We start from the raw sequence: 20,950 nt of genomic DNA, 5'->3' as shown, positions 1-20,950 counted from the left end.
GTCCAGTGTCCAACCCATGGATGTGCTCACTTCTGTAATCTTCTATAGAGAAAAAACTGTGGGAAAAAATATGCTCAAATATTAATGTTGGCCTTGCTGGAAGCATTTATTTGTGGGTTCACCTTGGATTTGTGGTGCAAGGGGAGGCTGGCCTCAAATCCTGTGTTGATTATGGTTTACTGAATCGTATTGCGGCATTATAATTTTCTTATTTAAATTAGTCCCAATCTGCTTGCTGCTGCTTCCCCTTGATGATGCACCAAATCACTTTAACTACATTTGTGCATTGGTCCCTGCTGTTTGACAGATGTGTCCTTGTTACTACTGTGGTTGAAGGAACACTCTGACTTGATTCGCTCTTTTGGAGAAACCTTTAAACAATTTGTAAGATTTAGGTAAAACGGATTTTCCCTGCCATTAAAAGGCTGTTTTGGGCACCCCCTGAGCTGAATGAACGTAAGAGCATCAAAACTAACTAACTTACTTTATAGATCTAATGGTTGTAGTCCCAGTGGACTTCCCAGCAAGTTTTGTCTTTAAGCTTTTTGAGTGTTATTTTTGTATTATCTACTCTAGCTTTACCAACATTTTAGACACAGATATGGTAATGAAAATGGTCCAAAATGATGTGACATTGCATTTTTTTTTATTGAAAAATTAAACATTTTCTTGAGGGAGGACCCCTAAACCTCCGTCGAATACTTGCATCTAAGTCTTCCACAAACCTAGGTAAAACACTGCAGTATACTGATCAAAAACAAAAAATGAGAATAATGTTAAAAGACCATGAGAACATGTGTGCCTCGCTGATGTCATCTGGCTAGTTAGCATCACCATGCAGCACATAGCAACAACAAAGCGTAAAGGAATAGTTTGACATTTTGTGAAAGCAAGAAGCAATGGCATCTTGAATTATCTGCTGGTTGCCTGGCAACCTTATGGTTATGACGTGGGAAGACCTGGCCAAGAGATTTTCTGGCACATAATCCCCCAAACTACTGGTCATTTTTACACCTTGGTTTTTGTACGGATTAACCAAAGAAGATATTACATGTTGATCAGTGAGCTTTAGACGTTCAAGTAGGTCGATGTTTTTACCATTGGGCGTAGCCAGGCTAGCTATCTCCCCCTGTTTCCAGTCTTTGGGCTAAGCTCAGCCAACACGACAGACTATATTTACTGTAGTGCACAGATATAAGTGGTATCAATCGTCTCCTCTAACTAGCAAGAAAGCAAATCAAACTATCCTATTCATTTAAGCAATCACCATGGGTGAGAGGTGAAGCAGAAATTAGGGTAACTATTTAAAATGTGTTGAATATGGTAGCATGCATTGTTATGTAACGCTCTAATGATATTTGTGCACACTAAGGCATTGGCATTCCAGTTGCAATTATTCTGTTTCTTCTCAACATAATTTGCTGCAGTAATTGCTTCAGCAAAATAACACAATCGTAGCAATTTCTGAAGGGCAAAATCATGTGAAGCTAGGGCTGAAACGATTCCTCGAATAACTCGAATAATTCGATTACAAAAAATCCTCGATGCAAAATGACTTGCCTCGAAGCTTCGTTAAATCAATGTTACCAACGTTGTATTGCTGACGGACGGTGTTTCCGCACGGAGCATTATTACTGTCGCACAGACGCGGCTCAGTCTGCTGCTGGCGACACATGCCAGAGCGTAAATAGCGAGGGGCTAAAAGAAGAGACAGGCTGGAGAACGGCAAAGTGTCCAAAGTTTGGAATCAGTTCAAAAGTAATTAAAACTAAAACTCTGTACAGTATGCCTTCTGCAAAATCAGACTAGCTTACCACGATAATAGCACGACGTCAGTGCTTTAGCATCTCAACAGAAAACATGGAGTCTAACTTAACTAATTCCACGAAGCGGACCGACAAAAGTACATCACAGAGTCGTATGGACGATGTAACTACACCAAACGCAACAACTACCAAAATCGGACAAGAAAATACTAGGGCTGTCAACTTTAGTCGTTTAGTCGACTAATCGGTCGATGCCGTCTTGGTCAACTGACATTCTCAAGAAATTTTCATTGATTTACTCCTTGATATTTATTCCTTTTTATAAGCAGTTATATATTACTGTATTCTAAATATAATTAGCCTATGTTTTATCCCCAACTTTAAATGCTTTAATTTAGGCTATTTCGTAACAGCGCCACAGTTTAGCGCACCACGTAGAACACTCGGGAACCGCACGTGGCTGGCTGCACTGCTGCTTCGCGCTCAGTAGCCTAAGGAATATGGGTAGTTTTGCTGTATTCATTCAGTTAGAAGGCTACTTGTTTTGGCTTTAGTCGACAAAATGTCCAAGAAATCTAAATCTTTTGTCTGGCTGCACTTTACAAAAAAAGACGACAAGACTGTGGAGTGCAAGCTATGCGGCCTAAAGCTAACTTACCATAGCTCAACGACCAATATGGCCTATCACCTAAAAGTGGTAAGCGATTTATACACGTGTCAGACAGCGGAGCTTGCTATGTCTAAAAGTTCATATATTTTATTGGTTATGTACTAGGCGCATCCCCAGGCCATGCCACAGGCGTCAGGAAGCACCCAGACGCAACTGGAGTTGGTCCATCCTCTGTCGGCGAAGAGAAAGGAGGACATCACTAAGGGGATTGTGCATTACATCGCCCAAGATATGAGGCCAGTCAACACAGTGGAAGGAGAGGGCTTTAAGAACATGTTTAAAATCGTCGAGCCAAGATATACTGTGCAGGACGGGATACTGTCATGCGTGCGCTACGTTCGCGGTTTGATGGACTTAAAGTAAATGTAAACCAGCTACTCCAATCCTCCGAGGCTGTAAGCCTCACAACTGATTTGTGGTCTTCGCTTAGAATGGAGGCATGCATGACAGTTACGGCCCATTTTATCGATGCGGACTGGAAAATGAATAGCGTTGTGTTAGAAACAAAGCCGATGGATGAAGTGCACACGGGAGAAAATGTCGCTGCGCGACTCGCTGAAGTCGCGGACACTTGCACTCCGTGGTAACGGACAACGCTGCCAACATGGTCCTCTCGGTGGAATTACTTAAGGGATCCGGCCACACCCTGCAGCTGTGCGTAAATGCTGCCTTAAAAGAAGACCCGGTGTCGCGCACGGTGGCTGCGGCGCGCCGTCTTGTCGGGCACTTCAAAAAGGGACACAAAGCAAAAACGGGTCTCAAAGAGAAACCGGTGCAGCAAAAAGCTCCTGAGCACGAACTCATCTAGGATGTGGCCACCCGGTGGAACTCCACCTGCTTTATGTTGGAGCGACTGTTGGAGCAGCGCTGGCCCATCACCGCCGTTTTATCGGACCCCAATTACACCAAGAGGAGTGACAGCAGCACTTTGGACATGACAACAGAGCAGTGGAATATGGCTGAAGACATCAGACGTTCTTAAGCCCTTTATTACACTGACCGAGCTGTTGTCGGAGGAGACTAACACATCCCTGTCTGCGGCCTTCCCAATGCTTGAGAATCTGAAAAAATGTCATCTTGCCGTCACAGATAACGATAGCCCAACAAAGAAGAAGATGAAACTTGTGCAGGAAATAGATAGTCGATGGAAACTCAAAGACCGAGTTGTGATGACAAGCAGCCTGTACATTTTAGCTGCAGTACTGGACCCGCGCTTCAAACAGCTACCTTTTCTTAGTGATAAGAAACGGGATGAGGCCTATTCTGAAGTCGCAAAACTTGCACAAAGGCCAAGCCTCTCAGGAGACAGTGCAGAGCAGATGGGGGATGATGAGGACCCGTTGGCAAACGGCAAAAGAGAAGGAGATAGCAATGCTTCTTTGTGGGCATGGTGCAGAGGATGACCCTGATGAGCCAAGCGCACAAAGATCCTCTTGCGACAAAATGAAAGATTATCTTCAGGACAGAAGTAAAGTGGACACTGCTGGGCCACTTGTTAGGTGGAAAAATAATGAGGAGAGATATCCACAACTTGCTCGGGCAGCGAAACGCCTGCTCTGCATCCCTGCAACCTCCACTCCTGCAGAGCGCATATTTTCCAAAGCAGGATTTATTGTTAACAAGTTGAGGAGCTGTCTTTTACCCGAGAATGTGGACATGTTAGTGTTTTTGGCCCACAACATAAAAAAGGTGGACTAGGCCTGCAGATCTGTAAGTAGCCTTAACGGCTTTATTATGCTGACTCAATAGATTGTGTTTTCTTATGTTTTTTGTTTTTTTTTGTACACTTTACGTGTTTGAAAATAGCCTTAATAATGTAACAAAACGAAAATAAACCTATAGGCCTTCCTACTATACAGCCTATTATTATTATTAGGATTGTTTTTTTAGGCTATTTGGGTTTTTAGTGTTTGTTTTAAAACGCCTAGATCGGCTGGACAAAAGTTAACCCATAGCTTTGAAAGTAAAGAAGAATATACGGCCTGTATAAACAAGAGCTTTTGTTAGGATTTTTCATTATTTGGCAGTTTTAGCAGTTATATTTTTTGTAGCGTGTGGTGTGGTCAGGTGCGCGATTGTGACGGTCACTATAGACCTAGGACAGAGCTCCTCACTTTGCAGTTAAAAAAAAATCACTTAATTTTCAAAAAATTGTATTATTATAGTTTTATGTATTATTGATGTTTTTTCGTTGTTTTATAAAAGCTCTATGACAATTGTTTAATAAATGTTCAATCAAAATGCAAAACATTGCGTCTTTTTTTTAAATTTTTTTTAGTCGACTGATCGTTGGGCAGGACAAGACTTTGGTCGACTAAGCATTTCTTTGGTTGACTACAGCCCTAGAAAATACGTAGTGGTGACCACGATCTGATCTAAAGAGCTGACGCGTTGACTATCCCTTCAGAAAAACTCTCTCTACGGAGAAACAGCTGATCAACGACCTAATAGCATAAGTGTAACAGAGCTGTGTGACATTATAATCAAATATATAAATGAAAATAGGGTATAACTAATATTTACATATAGGCCTACTGTATACAGATCAGTCAGGTTGAAACTTGTAGTTCTGAAAGTTAAGTTGCACAACTTAATGTAATGTTTAATGTATGTCTTAGTTTGAGGTTGATATCATTTGAAAAACATTCTTTATATACATTCTATATATTCCTCACGGATCTCCAGCGGAGATCCGGCACAGTGCCGGAATACTTTAAGCCGTGTGTGTGTGTGTGTGTGTGTGTGTGTGTGTGTGTGTGTGTGTGTGTGTGTACACAAAAAAAAAAAAATTGCATGCAGTTTAATATTTTCGAGTCAATTGATTTCACATACCAATCATATAAGAGGAACACAGCTCTAACACATGGTTGAAAGTACTCGGGCCTGCTGCCGGATTTCTGGCATGTGAATATTTTAGAAAAATAAATAAATTAAAAAGTTCACATGTGATTTGTTTTTGATGCGCTGGATTTAATCAATCATCGAACTTCCACCTACCAATAAAACAAGTTCTAGCCAATCAGATGCAAAGTAGGGTGGGGTCTTTGCCAAAAAGCTAGAGTGCTGTGTGGTCTCCGTGGTAACGCGGCTAATAAAAATGGATGCAAAGTTTATCAAACTTGGAGCATGTAGATACAGCTTTAGTTGAGAAAGGAGTTAAAAACAAATGGCGCTGGACATGAATAGAGGACAAGAGGAAAAGGGTGGAGACGGGAAGCCGTTTAGCACTTGGTGTCTCAAACTGAGGGAGCCGGTGGCTTCTGCAGCACATGTTGAAGGAAGGTACTGGACGGCAATAGCGGTAAGACAGGGCTGGCTAGTCATTAGATGCTAGTCCCAAAGCTTCGGTCCGTGCACTCTGTCATACCAGTACGTTACCAGCAACGATCGCTACCGTACGACTGCGACTGTTCCTTTACTGACCCACCGTGATACAAACAATACGTGGCTGCACGTTCACTGTAGCTATCTGAAGCCCAAACTACCTTGACAAAGCTGTCCGTTTGGAATCGGCATGGCAGGTGTTTAAACATCAGCCTTGTCCCAGAGTTTACACGTCTAGCTATATGAAAAGCTAAACAATGTGATGTTTGTAATAAATAAATTTAGTAAATAAAGCAGCTAATATCAACATGGACAAAATCATGAATGTACTAATTTGCTTTTTTGATGATGACCTGGCCAAAGTAGTAAAGTTTAGTTTTCACAATGAATCATTGTAGGATTAGGATATTATTGCAATATGTAAAAAGTAAAAATTGATCCAAAACTTTTTAGTTTTTAAAATGTTATGACTTTTATTATTGTGTATTAATGTCAGAAGGACTTTAACTGTTTTGCCAGTCAAATTAACTTTGAGTGCATATTGAAATATTACACTGTTGGTTGGCAAAAAATGCATCTCAAAATGTATCAGATTGATGCTTCAAAATATGGAATATTTCAAATTTTCTATTTTTTATATATATATATATATATATATATATATATATATATATATATATATATATATATATATATATATATATATATATCTTGTGTAAAAAGGGAAATACTGTTATCAGAGGAAAAAGCCAGACAGACAATAGCAGACCGACTGGATGCGTAAGGGTTTAAAAAGATTTACTTACTAGTCACTCCACATTTTTACAAAGTTGTACACTCTGTTTTAATTGATTTTAATATGCTTATTTTAAGTGTTTTTATTGCTGTATCGGTTTTTATGTGCTGGTTTTACTGTAAAGTGTCTTTGAGTAGCCTGTAAATCACTATAAATAAAATGTATTATTATTTAGCCTACTTTGCCTTAAAAGTGAGCAGAGGGAATTAATGTTCCTCGGGCAATTTACCCTAAGGACTAGGCTTAATTTCAAACCCTTATTCATAATGCGAGAATATGTTTTACAACCATATGTACCAATCTCTATAAGCTATGACTAATTCTAAATATCTTTCTAGGCTACAATTAATGTTCATACGGAACAAACATTCCTGGACAAAAACTAGAAGAAGTAGCCTAAGTGTCGACTTCAATACACACTTTAAGCATATCTGTAAAACAATGTAGCCTATTATTATTCATGTTTTTTTTTTTTTTTCTCACTCCCAAGCTCGAAGATGACAAGTGACAGCACTAAAATAAAAAGATTTGGAAGCTTTGTGGCATTCCAACACATTCCCACTCTCATCTCGTAAAATACGGATGTTTGATCAAGTGCCATTGTCGTTATTGACGCTAAAAGTCTCCTTTAGAGTCCACTGCACGGTGTGGGAGGATCCCCCTGTCTTCCCCCGCCTCTCCACGTTGCACGGGGCAAATTCACGGGCAGAGCAGCGGAGGAAAATTTCCTCCGTATCGTCCCACTTTATCTCTGGTGCCAGTGCAACCATTTCTTACCATCCAAACAACTGCAATAGTAGGATTTAAATCAAACTTGTGACAGCAATAGTGACAAGTAATGCATGCTAATGAAAATTAAGCAGAACACATTCAGAAGACAACGGAAATAACATAATAACGTAAGACTCCAGGATTAATCTTAGCCTGGCTGTTAGCCTGCTCGTATGTTTGATACGGGACAACGATGAAACCAACTATCGGGCTTGGGTAGATCAGTTTATAGAATGGTGCAGGTCCAGTTGTCTTCTGCTAAACACAAACAAAACTAAATAAATGATATTTGACTTTAGAAGTTGGGGCTCGACCCACCAGCAGATGACTATAGAGGGGCAAGGGATTGAAGTGGTACAGGAGTATAAATACTTAGGAACAATAATAGATGCTAAGCTATCATGGAACATAGGGCTGGGCGATATGGACCAAAAGTCATATCCCGATATATTTTGGCTGAATATCGATATACGATATATATCCCGATATTTTTTTCCGCAAAGTGAGAGCAAATGTTCAGTCAAAGCCAAAATCAAATATGACATGTCACAAGTAGTTTCATAGAAACAGTTGCAAAATCAAATAAATAATAAACCGGTTTCTTCACCTGGTTCATGATTAAATGCTCAGCTGTTCAAATAACAATAAAATGTAAACCTAAATACTGTATAACAGGAGTACCTTTTTTGAAATCAAAGCTCCATATTTGTGATTCGTTCCAAAGGTCAATTAAGCTTTTGATATTAATATAATCTACTTTGTTCAAAATGTAATGCCTCATGCCTGTAAGCCTAGGTTTATATTCCCATTCTTCCACTTGATACTGCTTCCACTTAAGTAAACTAAAAGATGAACTATCGACTACAAAACAAAGAAACTAATTAATGTGTTAATACAAAGAATATTTATTATGATCGGTTCACAGATCTGAGTCCAAACGAAAACTTCACCCTTCTGAACTAAGAGTTTCTGCTTCAAGGTGAAGTTTAAAACAGACTGAAATGTCCAGGCTCATTCCTCCACTATTTATTTCTGTATGTATTTATGCGTTACATGTCATTTTAACGGGCACTGAGCTCCAGATCCTGCAGCTGCAGACGGTCTCTGCTGCCCCGCTGTAGCTTCTCTCCGTCCGCCTGCCGCCGGCAAACTTAGTGGAACTTTCCGCCGATATCGACATACAGGTCGTCCTGGACTACGTGTAAGATCCTACCGATCACCACTCTGTCTTTGGCTGGTCCGATCTGGATCAGCGGGGACCGGCGCAGCAGCGAGGCAAAGCTGTGTTTTTCCCGGGGGAAGAGACGCTGCGGCCGGCCACGGAGCTCTCTGCCTCCCGCTGCCGCCGGAGCTCAGGTTGCTGGTCGAAGGCGGCATACATAATCATAAAACACATTGTCACCTGTTAAATGTTATTCATTGCTGTTTGTTCTTTTCATTTCCTCTATCGAACATAATTAAGCAGTACAAAAGTCCGGCATCTTTAGCGTTGATCTGAATGCTTCGGACCTCTGTTCCAAGATGGCGGCGGTTTTGACGTATGTTTAGAACCTCAAGGCGACATCTGTGTATATATCTATGGGAGCAAGGATCACATTTGAACTATATCGATATATGCGATATGGTCTAATTCCATATCTCATTTAAAAATATATCGATATATATTTTTTATATCGATATATCGCCCAGCCCTAATGGAACACCAACACTGATGCCATCTATAAAAAGGGTCTGCAGCGATTGTATTTTATGCGGAAGCTGAGACAGTTTAGAGTTGAAAAAGACATGATGGTCCTTTTCTATCTCTCTTTTGTGGAGAGTATTTTGACTTTTTGCTCCATTGCCTGGTACTTGTCTTTGTCAGTGACAAATAAAAGTAAGTTACACCAGATAGTTAGTATGGCCAGCAAGATTGCTGGACTTCAGTTAAGTTCTTTGACCAAAATCTGCGAATCTAGGGTAGTGAGGAAAGGACAAGCTATTTGCGGTGTTGGGCTACATCCCCTATATCAAGCATATGAGGTGCTGCCATCAGGCAGAAGATATAGGGTGCCGTTCTTACAAACCAACTGGGCTCACAAATGATTCATTCCTACCAGCATTACACTACTAAATAAATTAGGGAAAATAACTTGATCCTTTCTGGCTAACAATACTGCATGTTGGTATAATATTAAAACGCCACTGATGATGATGCACCTTACTGTTGATAGCCCATTGGTGCTAATGACATTGCACTTTGCTATTCTTGTATGTATGATGTGTAGATATTTGGGATTGTGTATTGGGGGTTTGTGGGGAGGAGGGAGGGGTTGGTGGTCTTGTTGTCTGTTGTTTATGGTCTGTTTGTCTTTTTGATGAGCTGTATGGTGCAAGATGAATTTCCGAAAGGATCAATAAATGTATCTATCTCCATGGTTACTTGGCTGGGTTTAATTCAACTTGCTTTTGTGCAACCAAGTCAAAGCTAAATTCATCCAGGATAACTTGAATATCCCAAACTAAAACTAAAAAAATCAAAAGTACACATCAAATACACTTTTCCCTAAAGATGGTTTCTGTCATTTTAGGTAGTTGTTATCACGTTGATGTTTGTTGAAGTGTTCCTTTTTAATCGTTTTATTTATTTTTTTATTAGTCATGTTATATAAATGGGGTGAAATGTCATGATTGACTCGCGATTAGTCAGGATCACTACTGTGCCGGCTCTGGCTCCAAAATTACAAGATGGAAGCGCCCAGGATATTCTGGGATATTTTGGCTTCACCTTTGTAAACCATCATTATATACTGTAGGCTAGAGTCTCTATGGTACGGCCAAGTACGTTCCCCTTGTAAAGTGTTTTCCTTTTTGGAAAAGATCATCTGGCTCATTTTGGCCCAAAATCACACATCGCACACAATCAGTTCTAGGGCTGGGGAACATATCGATATATAGATCTGAGACTAGATATCATATTAGATTTCGGCTATTATAATATGGCATACACTGTGGTCTCTTCCTGGTTTTACAGGCTGCATTACAGTAAAGTGTTAATCTTCTGAACGTACCAACTGTACTATTATTTGCTTTTACCCACTTAGTCTTATATCCACTTTACTGATGATTATTTATCCCAAAAATGTCATTGTGTAAATATTTTATTGAAAGAACCAACGGTCAACCCTGCAATATCGTTCTAGAGGTATATGGTCAAAAATGTTGTGATATTTGATTTTCTCGATTGCTCAGCCAGGAAACATTCGGCTATTACACAAACTCCCGGGCAGTTCGGTGCTTGGGATTCTCACACCGCCTCAAAACACACCGACAAGTCTGATCGCCGGTTACGTGGTTGGCTGTCGCAGCGTGACGTGGGGTTGCGTTTCTCCAGAAGTTGAGTTGGTTTCAAGTTTTCGCATGTCCCCCCTGCGGCAACCCCCGCCGCAGCCTAAACCCACTACCTCCATTCAAAAGGAATGGAAAGACCTGCGTTTTTGCCAGACGGCCATTTTTGCCAGTAACTGAATCAGTGACATACATTTTGATATATTGAATACATGTGCCCTGTAGTATCTATAAGGATTGTATTGTTTTTGTTATGCAGTTTTTTTCTTGTAAAAAAAAACAAACAAAAAAAACAACTAAATCCCACGCTGTAAGAAATGTCAGATTCTTCTGTGTTAATTGCATTGGTGGCTATGGAAAGCCAGCTGTCAGGAACTCCCATTTGCACTTAATTAAAACACTGCACACTAAAACAGTGCACGTGACTGCACATATAAAGGGAGCATTACTTTTGGCAGTCACTTATGTACCATCCATCACAAAATTCACTTCAAAAAGCAGATACAATTACATACAATTACTATCATGTTGGCCTCTCCACTTGTAATAATAGGACTGTGTTAGACTAGTTTTTTCAGATTAAATCTTTTAGCCCCAAACTGTAAAATTGACAAAACTTTGTTGTTTTTGATATTATTGTACAAAGTGCTTTAACAACAGTTTATCATGTAGCCCATGAAGATAAAGTCAATGGAGATTAACAGTTGTAAGTGGCAATTTTTAAAATGTACTTTGCCTAGCAGAGGTTTGGGCAGAAAATGACATTTTAGTTGACATAAGTATTTCAGCCAGCACTTGGCTTTTCTGCCTATTCTGTAGTCCTCTTCTTCTAACCATCAGAGCATGCGGCGTTTCTAAATATAGCAGAGGACCAATTAAGTGCTATTGCTTGCCAGGAACATCTTTTGAGATTATAACCCTGAACAAGAAGTGTCCTTTTGTTTGGGTTAAACATCACCTTCTAGCTACTGTGTCCTATTAGCACATCCCCTCTGCAGCGGAGCACTTTCTAAGATTTCAAAATGGTCCCTCAGCCATAAACCGTCTCGATGCATTTGTGAAAACTGAGATGTAGGAAAGCAGAAAGGGGACTGGCGTGCCGAGGAGCCTTTGTTGCAGCACTTAAGTCTGCAAGCCGCCATCCTGCCAGACCCATTTGCCCCAAAAGCGGGCTGTAAACCTGTCATCTCCAATCAGTTGACCTGGTTGAGTTCTCGGCCTAAATTACAATTACAAGCTGACCGCCTTTTGCATTGTTCCCCTGCCGCCTGGCATTAGCTTGGATGGCTAATAGTTTATTGGTGCATGTCTGCTAATAAGCCATGCCCGCTGACTGTTTTCCCCTTTCTCCAGTCTGACCAAAAACATCCAATGAAAAGACGATGCTAGTTTCTTCCACGTTGACACGGTCGTAGCTTATGGAGACCATACATATATCCAATGCTGATTCATAACATGATGGTATCGACCCACATAACGGTACACTGCCTCTGTTTCCATAGAATAGCTTCAGTTTTTCAGTTGCATCGTGCACTGAAATCGATGTTCCAGACAATATAAGGCTATCACCACTGACACACAGCCACACTTGAAAACTTAGCACACACATAACTGATGGTAAAATGCAAGTTATTTAAACAAGAAATGTAATAGTTTGATGTTGACAGCACCCTATTGGTTTTGCATTTGAATCTATTGAATGATAAATCCATAGTTCTAACAGAAATTAATACAGTATTCCAATCAGCGCGATTCACTGAAAAAGTAAAAAAAAAATAGTCTCCTTCCCCCCCATACCCCCAAGATGTCACACTGTGTCTACATGCAAATAGTCACCAAGCAGAATGGCCCTGGGATAAGATATTTAGCCTTCTATGAAAATCGCAACATTTGACCACTGAGACATTCAATACTCATCTGTGCCACCATTTTTAATTATTCAGAAAGGATTTACCTTTATGCAGCTCCAAGCTGTTGACCACCACTTCAGCTGTTAACAAAAGATTAGCAAAATGGAATTGAAATATGATATCCCCTCTATCACTAAGACACAATGAAATACTGGCAAGTCATTGGCCAGGACATGGAGTCATGTGGGCGATGCATCACAATTTGTGACGTCACCTTTGGCGTGCAACCCGAAAATACTCCCCAGCCTTTGGACAAACGCTAAAGCCGGTCTAGCCGTGTCGTCATGCTTTGACCATTGCATGGCCAAGTGTTCTCCTTTACATGGGCAGAAGACATGATGGGTGTCCCAGATTAGGATGCCCCTTGGGGTATGGGGTATGGGGGTGGCAAACAATTGAAATGCATGCCTGGATATTCTGAGTGACATGTCAACGAAGCCATCAAACGTGGTAGCTCCATGTTACGGTCTGCTTGCTGTGAGAATCGGCATCTGTACCGCCTCTCTGGTTTAGTGTGCTGAATCTTGCAGTGTTGAATGGCGTGGGAACATTACCATCATCCTTTCCCTGCTTTACACACGGCAAACCCAGCATCGCACCACAATGCCTTGGTTCACAGTGTAGTGGAATCATAGACTGTACAATATTAGTGGACAGAGCATGTGTGACGTCACCCATTGGTTTGTGGTGATCTGCTGTGAGTCGCCGAGTTTGCCGTTACGGGCGCAGCCGTCCTGGTTGCAGATGTGACGATTTTAGACGAGAGGGAGGAGTGAGGGAGGAGCCCTTACGCTCTACGTTACACACATTCACTGGCAATCGCATCATAGCCACGCCCTAAAACACCCCCCGCTTTATCGCCGATTTTAAAATCAACAAGACCATAATTAAAAAAATGAACATCATTCTGGGTTGCAGAAGACTTAAAACTAGCGACTGAGACCATAAACTCATTATGAAGATGTTTACTGAGGTAATAAATCAAGTGAGCAGTAGGGTCACTTTCTCATAGTTCTACAGAAACCAAACTCCTTTTGCAACTGCACGTGTCGCCCCCTGCTGGGATTCAGATAGAATGCAGGTTTAAGGCACTTCCGCATTTGCAGCACTTGGCCGAACCGGATGTGTTGACATTAATATTTAAAGACGATGAGTGGAATACAGTAACCCACAGACTGAAATTGGTCATGCTGACTATTTCTTGCTACATACAAATGACCACAGTTTACTGTGTTGCTACGAGCAAACCAAAGGAGTACTAATCAACTATGAAATTTCTCTGCCGAAGGACTCTGTTCCAGACATTCTCCAGAGTATTTTGTGATTGACTGATAACACATTTGCAATTACTTTCCAGATCAATAATGACACTTGCACAACTTTTGTTTTATTAATTTCCCACCATTCTGATAACACTCGCTGTCAACATCTGTAAGTCATAGATCCTGTATGTCTCGTGTTGTAACCATGCTGGTGAAGACCCTGCATGCAAAATAAGGTGTGTGTGTGTGTGTGTGTGTGTGTGTGTGTGTGTGTGTGTGTGTGTGTGTGTGTGTGTGTGTCAGTCAATTCAACAAGGTATCTCCAAGGTAGGAACATGTAATTAGTTTTTTTTCAATTTGACCAAAATCTAATCCATGACCTCAATACTGAAAGCCTCTACAGTTTAGGTACAAGGAAGAAGAAGAAAAAAAGATATGTTGTAACTCAAGGTTTCATCCAAGAGATAATTAAGGCTTTTGGACATTGCTTACAGTTATGATAAACGTGTAGAACTAGATTATAAAATCTATTTATTCCAGGGCTGCTCCAAATACTAGTTGTGAATGTGTTATATTTAAGAGTAAGTGAATATATGGTTATATTAAATGTAGTGTATTTAATGCAATGCTGATGAGAAAAAAAAAATGTGGGCCTGATCCCACATGTGGAACTGTACTCCTTTTTAAATGTAAAAGGATCTGACAAAATGTATCATTGAGTGTTTTCTTTGCATAATTAATTATCCAATTTTCTTGCTGCAGTTGTGTAATAATGAACATGTAGACACACGGAAAGTGGTTTCTCCTTCCACTCCTCTATGCCCTTGTTCGTGTGCTGTTGAGCAATGTGTGGCACTGTTAAATAATAGCCCCTTGGCAATCTCCCAGTAAATGGACTAGTGTGAGATATATAAAATGTTGTTTTACTAAAGAAACAACCATATCAGTAGCCATAACACAACTTATTTTCATCAAGGAAACATCTTACTCTGACACACTGATTTAAGATGCTGCTTGTGTATGTACACTGTAAAGCACAGTTACAGTGCTGGTGGGACTTTGACTGTGGCCCTTATGACTGCCATCACTAGGGCCCAACAATTTAGACAAAATATCTTAATTGTGAAGATTTTGACTGATATTGCGATATTAGAGGGAATTATCATTTTACATCATTCTTATTTTCATTGAAAAACATATTAAAATAATTATGATGTAATCTGTCCCTAACAAAGATGTTTTCTTACGTCTGTACAATATGTTGTGTACGCCAGGACATCTCTGCAACACATTTCATTCAAAATGGTATTGTCACACACATTTTGCATTCAACAAATATTGCGCCTTCTGCAATTTAGAAAATTGCAGTAAGCCATTTTGACTGGTTCTGTATATCGCAGAAAATAAAATATTGCAATGGTCGTTTGACTATTTTTAACCTCACAACTTTTGCTGAGGTGTTGAATATGAACCAAAATACAAGTAGGTCACGTCTTGCAGTAGACTTTTTGACTTTTTGAAAATATGTGTATGCAGCCTCTCTAAACCTCACGAGTATCGGCACCACTGGAGGCAGCTGTGCCTTTGACGCTGAGAGAGCACAGCTGTGTGTGGAACAAAGGCAGCAGATGTTACTGAAGTTGCAATAAACATCACAATCCTCAAAACACTCGCAGGTTACTTCACAATAGGATTGTGCAGCTTTTGTGGCCGCTAAACCTGCACAAATAAGACAAAAAGAAACTAATTGCCAAAGCACCAACCAAAGGACCCTAACTGCGCTGCCAAGCAAAATGTGTCTCCGTGCTCCTGTGATGTTTGCAATTATGTAATTAAATGAGGTAATGGGCATAGATTTGGTGCAAAATTGAACCATTCTTATGCAAATGAGCCTCATTGCTAAAACAGAAAGTGTGCGTTTGAAAAAGCCACAAGCACTGACAGACTGGGATATTAAATCTCTCTGAAACATTTAAATTCAATCTGACCTGCGACCAGATTATGATTATATTTTAGTACACTTTTTACACACCTGTCCCCATCCTCACACACAAACACAATATGCACATCACCATCATCATTATCTCTAATTGTAGACAAAAAGGGCATTCTGAATTACATCATCTCATTCTTCAGCTTTATGTATTGCATATTGCTAAGGCTGTTGGATTACTATTCTTAAATGTGCCCTAAGAATAGTGAATATGCAGACTGTGGACTGGTACATTACCAGATATATGTATTTGGTTGCTATGTAAATGCTGCTTTAATTTTTCTTTCTTTCTAATGATTCATTGAAAAGAAATGCTGCTTTTGGTGATAGAAAGCTCCTAGTAACAGCCTCTGCCCTTTTCAATATCTGTTTTAAAGCCCTGTTAGCAGCTCCAAATGGCAGCAGTATGTACATGTTTGAGACTTTTTAACTTCAATGTCACATCATGTTTGCCAGTCCAAATGCTCTCTGACGCTTTATATGAAAGGAGACTAAAGGAAGGAAGGAAGGAAGGAAGGAAGGATCAAATAAGTCTAGGTTTCTCTGGATGCAGTATTTCCGGGCTTTTTGTTAAATGTAAGTGAGCCATGCTGTGGAGTGTACGGCTGTTTTATCTGACTGACACCAACCTGTCAGCAGCAGTCCAGACTGTGGTTAGTCTATTAGTCAGTCATGTCCAGTTATGTACATGATGTGGACCAACACATCCTGTCATTGTGTCTGTCTGACAGCTGAGCTCTGACCGTCACAGTTTAGGACAGTCCAAAAAGAAAAAAGCAGCATGGGCGATTTAAAAAAACAAAAAAAAAAACAGCCTGTCTACAAATGAAGAAAGTTTATTCTGCTCAAATTGACAACCGTCCTATTTTGCTCAAGGCTAAAAAATATAATTTGTAAATTGTCAGGACAAAATCCTCTTAAGTCAATGCCACTATTCAAGTTTGTACCCATGCGATTGTGTACAGTTAAATTACTTAATAAATGGTTATCCAGCTGAGATGCGACTATACCCAACCAAATCTGGACTGACTATTTCTGTCCTCACAAAGGCATAGATCACTGTCCTGATGTCTATTTTGAGAGTTAAGGGCAACACACACCAGCGCCTGATGTCCATCAAAACATCCACATCCATTTTCCATGTTAGCCCACACCGGTGGCGTCTGGACGCGTGTCAATCCGAAATGACATCTGTCAGCTTTCAAGATAAGCAGCATTTTAACACATTCACTCCCAGAATTGACACATCCCTGCTACTGTACCATCATTTTGATTTGAGTGATTCTGATTCCAATTCTGATTCTTCCTTTCGATTCCGGTTCTTATTGATTCCCGATTCAGATTCTTTGAGAGGTGGAGTTGAAACAGGTCACATGCTTATGTCACAGATAGGAGGAAACATTTTTTAGATTCAGTGGTGATTTACAGTTTTACCGGCCTTTTTCAACCTAAAATAAAGCCACACTAGAGCGCTGCTTACTGTGCTCCATGGGTGCAACGCAACAAGCGCCCGGAAACCAAAACTTGTTTACTTTGGAACCGATCGATCAGATTCGAAACCACATTTTCCAAACGATTCCAATGAAAAAAACGATTCCATTGGAATCATTATGTTTTAAACGATTCCAAGTCAGAACTGGTTCTCGGTGCCCAATCCTACTACTGTACTAGGACTACTACTTCTGGCTTCATGACACATCCAGTGTGGGCTATGGGCGTTGGACATGTGTCACTTGTCAACTTAGTCTGATCAGAGACAAAAGTGGCCTTTTATGTATCATAGATATAAACAAATAAAATCAAGATGAGATTTAAAATAGATGCTCATTTAAAAAGTTTGCTAAGTTGTTAGTTTAAACAGTTTCTTATATATACACATCCCTCAGTTACAGAGCAACAAGTATTCGGAGTCGTGTTTGTGTCCACCTGATGAATGAAATACAATATTCACTCTCCTTTTTAGCTTTGTTTTGATCTCCACCAATTCCTGAGGGAAATAGCTCACTCTCTAGTTGCTAAATGCTCCATTAAGTACACAAGCTAGTCGCTAACTTTGCCTGTTTGCCATTTGGTGTTGGTGTAGAGTCAGATGACAAGTATCTTTGTCACTGTGAGCGACACCTTTGACCTAGCTCCACATATAAAATATTACAGTGTAACTTACAAGTGTTTGCATAATACTAGTTTAGCAATAGTTTACTGACATTTTTAATGACACTGTTCATTCCTAAAAGCAGAAACCAATCCTATTTATAACTAGGGCCGGGTATTGTTCAATTATATTGATACAGATACCGTGAATTCGATACCAATTCCAATAAAATAAAACCAAGAATATCAATTTTACCAAGAAGAAATTACATCACACATTATGGTACAATATATAGCTCCTTTACAGCTACGTGTCACACACTGTAGTCAAGCCTCTCAAACCACAACACACACACATGAGCTCTGTCTCTGTGCGTAGCTTAGAGTTTTTCCTGTATGCCTCTACGACGTGCAAAGTTAGAAAGCCAATCAGCAGCATTATTAGATCTTGGTACATGCTTATTTGCTCACTGACGCTGATGAGATTTACTTCTTAGGTATGGAAATTTGGTATTGAATGATGAGGCATTTTTCGAAACTCGATACAATGGAGGCCATTTGGTCGGTGCCAGCCCTAAACTACCTCATGGTGCATGGACCGATGATCTAACAGCAACAGTACACTACTTAATGAGAAGCCAAATTCTTTAGTTACTGTAAAGAAGTAGCCAGTAAGACAGAGGGGAGGAGGCGGAAGGTTAGCTGGCATTTGGTGCTTGGGAACCCCCCATTGCGACATTTGAGAGTTAAACAATGAGTCTCTGGGATCATGTCGTGGAAGCAAATTTCAACCACCTCATTAATATTTGACTTCATTGCTTTAGTGCTCCTCCCCAGCCAGTTTAGGGATAGTGCTGGAGAGGGCCTACTTTATAGCTAAATAATGAGGGTAAAGCTGCAGTATATTTTAAGTGCACGAAAAGTTGTTTTAAGAACTGTAACTGCTACTGTGTTGTGTAGATTATTCATGTCTCTGTAAGGTGTGTGTGTTACACACTTTGTAATAGGTCCCATTGGTTATATAATTGTACACCCTTCTTATATACACTGTGGGTACCTGATTTATAATGAATACATTTTTGTAATCTTATGTAAATTGGGAGAAATGGGAAAGGCAGTGAATGCATAACCTCCGCTCCATCAACAAATCCCACAAAAACCTTCTCTGTGCCCTTGTCTATGGCATTTTTTCCCCAGTGGGTGTAGTAGAACTGTCCACTGACCACAGCAGATGTACTGGGCAGTTAAGGTTACCATGTGAGCAACTGTCTCAAAGTGAAGCATGGAAATGCTGAGAATATGCATTTGAGAATGAATGTGGCTGAGTGCTGTCATTTTTATACAACTCAGCACATGCCTCCATGTTTTAGTCTGATGTACTGCATTTAGTGGCATTGGTTCATACTAATCCTATTATTAATCTGATATTTAATCTTGTGCAGAATCAAGTCAACAAGCCGTCAGCCCTGACGGAGCTCCCACTGTACTTACTATATAGTATATAGTGACATTTTCTGAGATAAGCCTCTTTCTTTTGTTTAAATATTGAAATAACAAAAAAAGCAACCTGTTTAGGAAGCCAATGGTGATTACTGATGCCTGAGCATTTAGGGTAAAACAATATTTTACTGAGAAACCGTATAACGTAACTGCTTTCTGTAGCCTATAAGCTGACCTGGTTGAATCTGCAAAATAACTTCTTTTTAATCAAAACAATCAAAATGTAATGTATGGAGTTTCAGGTTAAAACTTACTTATGAACCTACTCCAGATTATGTGATGCATTTTAAAGTTGATTAACATGGTAATTCAACCTAATGAATACTGTGTCTAGTTTTACTTGGGCATTCAAACTTGAGTTTGAATGCTTACTTACTTACTTGAAGGTTTTCAAAGGAAAGCTGTCTGAACCGTATGTGTTTGTGTTAATCTTTCTGTATGGTGCATGCTACCATAGCATGGCCAGAGGCCGCAGAGGCACAGTGTTCTTCCCCTATAGGGTTATAAAAGGAAGCCAGTATCTGCGGACTTAGTTCCTATCAGTCCAAAACAGTGCTCTGCAGAGGGCGCCAGCTTAGATATTTTTTTTCTGAGGATAGATTTAAAGCTTTGCTGCAAGTCTTTAAAAGTCAAAACACACATATGTGTATGCACAGGCACGTCCACGCATGCTCAAAGGGTTTGAATACAAACAGACCAACATATCCAAGCAGAATAACTTTTCACTGTCTAGATGTTTTTGCTCTCACATGATGCAATGACTATGGACATAGAGCTTACGGGAACTTTCAAAAGACAGAGTTAAAGCTAGGCAATATGAGTCGCCGCTACACAAATGGGCCCCACTGTGGTGTGGGATATAACGGGGAGCATTGCAACGTGCAACTAGAAGGGCACACAGAGAGTGCAGACCTCTGCCAAGGCAATGCGCTATCTTGCAATGTTAACAAAAGTCAAAGATAATTTAGTGTGTCCGCCCCATGGTTGGGATCTGCTCCAAAATGTACTGGCTTCGTCCCTGGCCCACGCTACACCTTTCCACTAGAGGTGTGAATCTTCACTGATCTCCTGATTTGATTACGATTATCACGTCAGCGATTCAATTTGATATCTCGATGCGTCAAATAAATGTTTCTATTAAAGCCATATAGGATATTTAATTCATAGCTTTTCAAGCTTCAAAAACAAAACATTCTGCAGTGCTCTAATACTAAATAAATTGGATACATAAAACTACAGCACTGAGCACATGGCACTTCCTGAATGTGCAAAACATACCAGAATATGTAAACAGAAATGTTGTTAGGCCTACATTAAATTGTAAACAGAAATGAGCCTGCCGATTATCGATGCAGCATTGTCCATGTCCACTATTCGATGCATCGATTATTTGATTAAATTCAAGACCTCTACCTTCCACACAATTTCATGGAAATCAGGCCAGTAATTTTTCCGTTACCCTGCTGATGAACAGACAAACAAACCAATAAACCATATAGAAAATATAGCCTCCTTGGCGGAGGTAATAATAACAGTAATA

Source organism: Perca flavescens, chromosome 11 (assembly GCF_004354835.1).
Source record: "Perca flavescens isolate YP-PL-M2 chromosome 11, PFLA_1.0, whole genome shotgun sequence".
NCBI classification, from domain to species: domain Eukaryota; kingdom Metazoa; phylum Chordata; class Actinopteri; order Perciformes; family Percidae; genus Perca; species Perca flavescens.
Note: the sequence above shows the minus strand (reverse complement) of the source record.